We start from the raw sequence: 9354 nt of genomic DNA on the forward strand, positions 1-9354 counted from the left end.
AAGAAAAACAATAAAGGAATCATAAAAAAATAAAAAAGTGTATTCTGAATGTCAATAAATATGATAATAGTAACATATCAAACCTCTGCAAACACCTCAACTAACGGACAAATCATTTGGAAATCGCAGCAAGGGACATTACCTGGATTGTTGTGAAATGTCAAAGTTGAAGGGTCGTCAAACTCATCACTGAACGGGATGTCAACATTACTAGGATGCGTCGAATCATCGATTATTTCTACTGTAAACTAGTCGTTTGTAGCAAAATATGAGGTTTTATTTAAATCTGGACTTCCAGGTGTGGAGGTGGCACCTTTCTGGGTTTGTTTGAGCTCTTCTGTCACCCGATGGCTAAATGTCCGCCCAAATATGCAACTGTCGGCAGATGCGGAGATTAAGTGAGAGTTGTGGTCGAAAGTGAGAGCAACCGTTACCTCTGAATGCCGGCTGATCATGCAAATACAATCTCCTGCGAGACAAACAAAAGATTCTTGTTAAAAATGTTAATTGGAAAAGCAGTTGCAAATACATTAAAGCAATTTAAAAACTGATGCAGAAAAAATGCAAACTTGTAAAAGGCCAGTATTGTGAAATTCCTACCATGAGTAAATTTGCTAGACACACATTTAGTCATTTGACATGAATAAAACATGTTTGATTGAATTAAGTGGAAATACTTATTAATACTGCATAACTGCAAATTGCTTTTCAATTTTCTCATTAAATGCAAACCAACACTGACCTGTGGTGTACTGGAGGACATAGATGTTTTTATCAACACACGAGGTTGCAACAAGCGTTTTGCACCAAAGATGTCATATTCGGTTAAATTGCAGCTGCACGCAACTAGCACTGAATCATCGATGAATAAAATCCACAGTTAGAATGGCTGGGTTTAAAATTTTGTGGATTTGCTTACTCAACAATGTCCATGTCAGCCATCGAGTGTTTCTCAATGTAATGTTGTTCTCAACTGATGTCAGTTGTAGTAGTAGAGACACTTGTCTGTTCCACAGCTCATTAGTCCAAACTGTAATTATAAATCTGATTTAGACCAAGAATTGTCAGCATCAAGATTAAACAACTATGCTCTCTGTTAAACAACATAATGAGACTAAAACACAAAAATCACAAAAGTGGCACAAAAACAAATGCAGCTGAAAACTGGACACTTTCACTGTGACTGATATATATATATATAATTAAGAAAGCTTAGGCAAAGTAAAAAGCAATGTACAAAGAAAGGTTCGGAAAAAAGTCAGATTTTTAAATGTTACACATTTGGTAGCAGAAAACTGGACAGTTTTACTGTGACTAATATATATATATATATGTATATATCATGCTATTTAGGTTTACATTATTGTGAATTCAATTTAAAATCCCAACTTTAACCTCAGGATTGTCACCTTAATTTTGACATTTACAGAATTAAGTGCATCAACAGCCCATTTTGGATACTGTAATGGGTCACTGCACAGTTTTTGGAAACTTGAAATAATGAATTCTGGGAAGGTATCATTGATGATTGAGTCACTGATTCCACGCAATAATTGTATATATATATATGTACATATGTGTGTACTTAAGAACGCTTAGGCAAAGTAAAAAGCAATGTACAAAGGAAGGTTTGGAAAAAAGTCAGATTTTCAAATGTTACATATTTGGTTCAAAGGCAAATCACTTAAACGTGTGTGTTTCATTTGCCAAATTTAACCTTGTTAACTTGTATGATTTAAATTCCAGCGTTTTAACGCAGTTTATTATAGTTCGTGTAAATGATACTAGTGCATTGAATTTACATTCTATGTCAACTGGATCGAAATAGCCACACCAGTGACAGTTTACCTCGGGAAACATTGTTGTCCAGATCACAATAAAAAAAATATAAGACTTGGATTAGATATTCTAGAATCGAAACAACTATTCTAAAATACCTAGTTATACTAGTTTCAACTTCCCTACATGACAGTTTACCTCATAATCTCGGTTCGCAAACTTCACAGCAGTGACGGCAGCAGAATGATCAGCTATCGTGTTGGACGGAATATAATCATCAGTAAACATGTGAACACATCGATCTCTACTCGCGCTTGCAAGCATCGAACCACGGTGAGAATAATCCATGCTTAATATATCCCCGTCGTGTGACGAAATAAATGATATCCTCTTAAATGTCATAAGGTCGTACACACTAAAAACAAATGATTGGTTGTCATAAAAAACGCAAAACTATTTAGTCTTAAGGATTACAAAAAAACAAATCAAAAATAACAACTTAAAACCAAATTCCAAATTTACTGTGGCTTGGAAAAACAAGCTAAAATAGGTGCAGTCTATAAACCAGCGATGAAATTACTGATGCATATTTATGATAAAGAGTGTTAAATTGTGTGCAGAATTCCCCAATGTGCCCAGACATAAAGATGACTACAAATTGAATTAGGAAGTATGTTGAATACATACTGCTGGATACTCCGACTCCTGTCGCCAACCGCATGTGTTTGCCGTCATTATGAACAGAAATGCAACGTGCTTCAACCGATGTTTTAGTGTCCGTGGAGTGTTTCTCCATACTTTCCAATAGAATTGTGTGTTTCAGAACCTACTAATATTCAATAACTAACTTATTGTTGGTTCAATACATATATCCTACAAACAGCCACAATATATAATGTTCTTATTGATCGTCCAATACATATATCCTACAAACAGCCACAATATATAATGTTCTTATTGATCGTCCAATACATATATCCTACAAACAGCAACAATATATAATGTTCTTATTGATCGTCCAATACATATATCCTACAAACAGCCACAATATATAATGTTCTTATTGATCGTCCAATACATATATCCTACAAACAGCCACAATATATAAGGTTCGTACACATGTTTGGTCATCGATTTTCCAAATCCTGACTCTGCCGTCATTTAAAACCGAAACAAAACAGCTGACTCAGCACAATCAGGAAGAGTCTGCAAAAACACCATAAGGAAGAAACTATTATTACATGTAAACAGGGTTTTGTGCCCCAGTGATTTAAATCAGTGACAAAAACAAAACCAGAATTTGACTAAATAAATTAAATCAGAAAGACTTTTCTGAATTTGGTTTACATTTATAATTCCACTGTTATAATTACTGTGGAGCAGACAATTTACACTCATGAGACATGATTACAGCAGCTGATGTTACAACATTTCATTCATTTTCAGCCACTACTGATGATATTTGAATAGTTATAGTATGTCTATTGACATAAGCCTATATACTTTTTGTTATGAATTATGTTATGATCTCCATGGATGTGAGGGGTACAGAAACTGACGATGCTTTTTTTGAGCACATTTAACATTTAAAAAAAATAAATCACTAAAAAACGATCAGTCACTGTTTTTCAGTATTTTGGATATCGAAGAGCAGTGTATCCCGATTAATAACATTTATTGTTTACAATTGTCTTTTGTGATGAAATATAATTTTTTTAGTGATGTAACTTCAATATATGTATGTTCCAAAGACAAACCTTGATTTCCTAGACACACGAGCTGTGAAACCTGGAAACTGAAGTGACATTTGGTTTTTCAAAATCCATCACATCAGTTATAACAAGTGAGTGATCAGAAAATACAAGATGCAGCCACATGTTGTAGACATCTACTGACATCGCAAGCACTTCATAACCTCTGCAAAAATCCAATTGTAAGTTCAAAATAATTAATGTAAAAATATATTAAACAATATGCATGGATCTGTTCATAAATTTAGTCATAAAAATAAAAGCTCAAATAGATGTAAATGCAACATGGTTTATTATTTTATAACTGCTTCTGCAAATGCTCATGCCCACATCAGTGATATTGAGGCAAGTTGCTTTTTATGTCTACTTGGGCCGTTATTTTTCTCATTAAATATGTAAAAATTTTGAAACTAACTTTTACCAAAATACGACTTCTTATCAGGCAGCAAAAGCAAAAGCACGATTTTGTCTTTAATCTTCATAATTTTGCGACAAAACGACCAAAAACAGTCTCAACTTTAAAGATGAAAATTTTTCGCCACGTCTGTTTACAAACAGCTGATCGCTGATGACGCAATGTTTATTTTCACAGCTGTTCAATAAATATGTTTCGCGCTCAATAATTTTCGGAAATAAATGCACATTAACGAACTTCTGAACTTGCAATTCCATCAAGGCGTAAAAGTTTAACTTGTAAATCACTTGTGCAGCAAAAAAACGCAATCTACTATCGTTCTTGGACCAATGAAACGTTACTTCTTTATTTGAGTTTGCATTTGGCAAAAGGTCATCACGCGGTCAAATTTTTATGAAAAAGAATTTATTGCCCATTCATTGGCACAAAACAAAACCGGAGATAGCCAGCAATAGCTGAATTTCGGCACTGGAAACTTCTGAAAAAATGTTACGTCATAACTAACCACTGAAATCATATTTGCCAAACTCATGAATTATTGCGTCACGTTAATTAGATTCAGAAAACTTCACTAATAAATGTTTTAAACAACTGCGGTAAATTAAAACACCAAATATTATTTTAACTCCAAAAATGCAATTTTTTCCCCAAATTCATGCCACAATTGATAACAAAGTATTTTTTTATGGTATCACTTTTCATGACATGGTCGTTAGTGCGTGACCAAATTTCCACAAAAAGCTTGTCAACAAACATTCTTTGACAAATCTCAACGTTTACATGTGATTTTATGAATTCCTTTTATTCTATGTTTAAATAAATCTCTGTCTGCCTTATCAAGTAACAACACAAACATAATAAAGAGATATTTTACACAATGCAAAACAACACGGACGGATCTAAAAGAAAACTTTATTTACGCCAAAAACATGCACCAGATTTTGAACACAAGCGAAAGCATACATAATAGGATCCACTAAAATAGGACATTTCATTTACTGGAACCATGCCTTCTACAAAACACATCTTCTATTAAAACTATTTCAGCAACCTTACTGTCTGAAGCGATGCAATGTCAAATGTTTTCAAGCAGGAAGGTTTGTGAAATCAAGGGACACACTAATGAACATATACAGCACTTAGACGACAAATACAAAGTAGAAATAACTTAAGCAATTGGTGCAGAAAACATAGGGGTTTATATCTACATAAGTTAGCCTGTTTGAATCAAAACATAAAAATAACAGCTTGAATTTAAATGTAACATGTCTTATCAAATGTTAACTTCTGAGACCAACACATTAACCCAGAAATGAAAAACTGAAAGACACAGTCCCAGTACTATACGCACACATGGCTTAAAGAGTGTAAATTTGTAAAGTATAGTTTATAATGGGCTTCAATTAAACAGCTTTAAAAACCTACAGTGAAGAAAAAGGTGCAAAAACCAGGGGTTCCAGTACTTTGCAATAACACAAAACACTTGCTGTAAAAACTTGCATACCCGACACATTAAACCAACAATGCTCTGGTGGATAATCTTAAAAATACCGTATGAAAGTGTGTGTGTGTGTGGGGGGGGGGGGGACAAAGAAAATAATCCATCAGTAAATCCATGCTATGACTCAAATGTTGGTATGTATGTGTCCTTCTGCTACTTTGCAAGCCTGAAATAAGAATACAAAAATACATTTAGAAATGAAATCAAAGTGTATATGTGGCTTTGCCAAGCATACACTGGTCAAAAATATTTAGCGGCAAGGGTCAGCCTACACTTGGCTAAGAAAATTGGTTTCCAGGCCAAACATAAACAGCTTAGCAATGTGACTTAGTTACAAGCAACAAATTATGTATGCCATTCTAGTCTATCACCCGGGTTTGAAACATTTCATAATGACATAAAACTTACTATCATGGTAATGGATCATTTGCAAAAATATTCAAACCTAAAACCATTGCTTTTTTAATGTCCTCATAGACCAGGGATGGCGAAGAAGTGACCTGCCACATGAATTTTCATGACCCACTTGTAGTTTTTTTTAGTGACCCAAATTTAAATATTCATGCGAATCCTTGTTTGCACACATGGATTTGGTAAAATCAAGTGCCAGGAATCGTATTAGCTCGGATATGACTGCTGCGTGTATTAAGCTGAAAACTATCTAGGATTGTAAGACTTGCAGAGAAGATGCAGCAACAAGCTTCTCATTGACATTGACATGTAATAAAATAAGTGACCCACTTTGTTTTCTTTCCGAAATATAATCTCATGTATGACCCATTCAACTGAAAAGGTTCGCCATCCGTGTTATAGACCAAAGTAAATACTAGGGATTGGCCGCACTGAGCCAGAACCAGAGTACTTGCTACCGAGAACTGAATATTCTGGTGCTTGGTGCTCAGCCGAGCAGTTGCACAAACTCACCCGAGCATTAAATTTGCATATATATGCCCATGCATACGAAACTAGTGTTCGAAAGGGTATCCAAAAAAAAAATCACTATAAAGGATTAGAATACAAACAAAAAATGTAGGTGTCATTTACAGTAGTTACCTTGCATAGCTGTTCGAAATTGCAAGGACAACATTTTTGTGTGCATACGCTGGTAGATACTTCTAAACATGCAGCAAAAGCACTGTATGTTGTAGCCTATAGGAGTTTATTGCAATGATTCCTTCCACCTCCTGCATCCAGCAAAGACAACAGCTCACATGGAAAGCGAATTGAACTTATGTGGCCACCTGCAACATATACAGAGAGCAGTAGGTAAGGCAAACAAATAATGTTTAGCAAGAAAGTGTGTTATGGTACTATTCGCCAAAGATCCACCAAGGACCCTCTAAAATATTTGAGGACACTGGTTGAAGAACCTGCATGTGCCAAGAAACACTCAACTAATGATTTTTACCATGAATAAATTAATCTGCCTTACAATGCATGGTATGTACCTACAGCCCCATCGCCTAACTGTGTCAAAAACTATTATATACACACATATTTTTCTTGCTACTGAGCCTTTTACTGATACCAGGCTCGCTGTCAGCAAAAAGTCAACCAGCAGTATCATGTCTCATTCAAAGAGCTTTATAATGGAGAAGAGTATGCTACTCCAAACCATGTAGCATATACATTAAAAAAAAGTCTTGTGCTGCATTTGGCACACACCTTTTTCCCCGGTACAATGTTTAAATTGTTTTTACAAGTTTGGTAACATTCCCAAGTGATAGGATGTACATTACGATTTTTAACTGGTTTACTGTGGGCTTGAAAAGGATCACAACACTTTTTCTGCAAGGAAGGGTGCCAACCAATGTATTTGTACTTGTGGAAATACATGGGTTCTCCAAACAACATTCATTACCCTTATCAGCAGCAACTCGGATATTCAGAAGCATTTGCTCTTTATCTGTTAGAGAGTCAATTGGTAAAATACCTTGTTTTTGTGTTGGATATGTCTTTTTGTGGCATTCAGTATCCAGTGAGACACCTACACTACACTTTTGCATCTTAACAACTTTTAATCACAAAATAGGACACATAAAATATAGATAACAGAAGCAGTATCACAAAAATATCTGAAAAATGAACTCGTTTTTTATTATGACCCAGCTTCAAACAAATTACAAAAGGCAAGCACAAAATGAAGAACAAGTAAGGTACTCAACAAGAGCTTACATTTGAGCCATTACTCAACTTTCTAGCTAGTGTGCTCTTCAAGATATGAGCTTTTAAAGTTGTCGTTACGCATGAATGCACATTTGCATACCCCCAAACTGAACCCCCTGTTTTTTAAAAACATGAAAAAACTGTAATGAGGTGATTGAGAATGTCCTAAAGGTTCACCTAACCTACTAAAATGATCACAATATACTGCAGCACACAGACCTACCTTTCAGATGCTGAATGTTGTTTTAAAGTCTTGGATTAAAAAGAAAAACTGCCTCAGCCTTTCAAGCCCATAAGCTCCATCTTGGCACGACAGTGATATGAGGTAGGTGACAGGCAAAAGAAAAATAGCACCCAGTCTTGTCATAATTTCGGCTGGAGTAGAAGACATGTTTTGGATTTCATTCTCTCTGTTGCATTTTTCATTCTCTCTGTTCAGATCTTGGAATGCGTTTATTATTAATCCTCTAGAAATCTGACAAAACATAAAGTACACGGTAAATTCGTAAATAAAATCGCATAAGGCGGAAAACCTTCTTAGTAAACTGTAAAACAGGGTCATCGGCAACGACGTTTCCAACTTAAATTGAAACTCAAAACTTTCAGAATGTTATTCCAAAAACGTGTTACCAAACGATTTTGTCGTTAATCTTCATAATTTTTCGACAAAACGACCAAAAACAGTCTCAACTTTTAAGATAAAAATTTTCGCCACGTCTGTTAACAAACGGTAGATACTTTAACACAGTGTTTCTCAACCTGGGGGTCGCGACCCCCCAAGGGGTCGCCAAGCACTTTTGAGGGGGTCGCGGAGACGCAACCGAACACGGAATTATTTTATCTGTATCATAAAAACTTTCCCTGTGACTTTTGTTTAGCATATAGTAACTCACACGACCGTTTGATTTAGGACGGGCGCAACAATATTTGCGATTGTATACTTCTATAATTGCGGGTTTTGGTTTTTCTTAACATAAAAAAACACGAAATAGTGAAATAGTTAGTGAAAAATAGGGGTTTTCCGGAATACAGCAAAACGCCGAACTATTGCAGCCACGTTAGATTGCAAATGTGTGATGAACACAATCAACACATGCTGGTAGTTAAACTTCCTGTGTGTGTGCGTGTGTAAAGGGGTCGCGTGGTGTTAGAAAATCTCTAAAGGCCGCATAGTAAAAAAGGTTGAGAACCACTGCTTTAACACCAAAAACTAGCGGCACTGGAGTCCGGTTCACTTTAGGTTTAAGAAGGTAACGTCAGGTCAAATGTTTGAAAATGCTTGTTTTTAACGTTATTTTTGATTTTAAATCTTCACCTGACCCTAATAGCCTTAACCGTCGGCATTTCTACAAGCCTGCAAAAAAAAGAAAAAAAATAGACAAAAATTGAACGGGATTTGAACCCAAAAATCGTGCGTATGAGGCATTGTTTTTTCCACCACACTACAGCAACAGTTGCGTTCTAATGATTTAAACAGCACTTATAAACTATCACAAACTATTTGTCATTTGACTTAAAGTGAACCGGACTCTAGTGCCGCTAGTTTTTGGTGTTAAAGTATCTACCTTAACAAACAGCTGATTGATGACGCAATGTTTATTTTCACAGCTGTTTAATAAATATGTTTCGCGCTCAATAATATTCGGAAATAACATTAACGAACTCCTGAACTGTGGGTTCCATCGAGGCGAAAAAGTATAACTTTTAAATCAACTTCGCAGCAAAAAGACGCATCCTACTAT

General features: G+C 35.4%; 1 protein-coding gene and 2 long non-coding RNA genes across 6 annotated transcripts in view; all 3 read right to left on the bottom strand.

Moving 5' to 3' along the window:
* Positions 1-1134, bottom strand: part of LOC145227562 (mitogen-activated protein kinase-binding protein 1-like) — a 78940-nt gene extending 77806 nt beyond the window's left edge. For all 4 annotated transcript variants that reach the window (XR_013859923.1, XM_080092419.1, XM_080092418.1 and 1 more), the window contains exons 1-2: positions 743-1134; positions 143-469 (exon numbers count right to left, since the gene is read on the bottom strand). The gene's annotated coding sequence lies outside the window, so the exon portion shown is untranslated. The remainder of the gene's footprint in view (positions 1-142; positions 470-742) is intronic.
* A 760-nt stretch (positions 1135-1894) lies between these two features.
* On the bottom strand, positions 1895-4505 carry LOC145227566 (uncharacterized). The gene is made up of 3 exons (XR_013859925.1): positions 3537-4505; positions 2467-2985; positions 1895-2194 (listed from the first exon to the last, which is right to left on the bottom strand). It is a non-coding gene; the product is annotated as an uncharacterized LOC145227566 (long non-coding RNA).
* Positions 4506-4843: 338 nt separating this feature from the next.
* Positions 4844-7816, bottom strand: LOC145227565 (uncharacterized). Its single transcript, XR_013859924.1, has 3 exons — positions 7380-7816; positions 6500-6687; positions 4844-5612 (listed from the first exon to the last, which is right to left on the bottom strand). It is a non-coding gene; the product is annotated as an uncharacterized LOC145227565 (long non-coding RNA).
* Positions 7817-9354: the final 1538 nt, after the last annotated feature.

Source organism: Phallusia mammillata, chromosome 5 (genome assembly GCF_965637545.1).
Source record: "Phallusia mammillata chromosome 5, kaPhaMamm4.hap1.1, whole genome shotgun sequence".
NCBI classification, from domain to species: Eukaryota; Metazoa; Chordata; class Ascidiacea; order Phlebobranchia; family Ascidiidae; genus Phallusia; species Phallusia mammillata.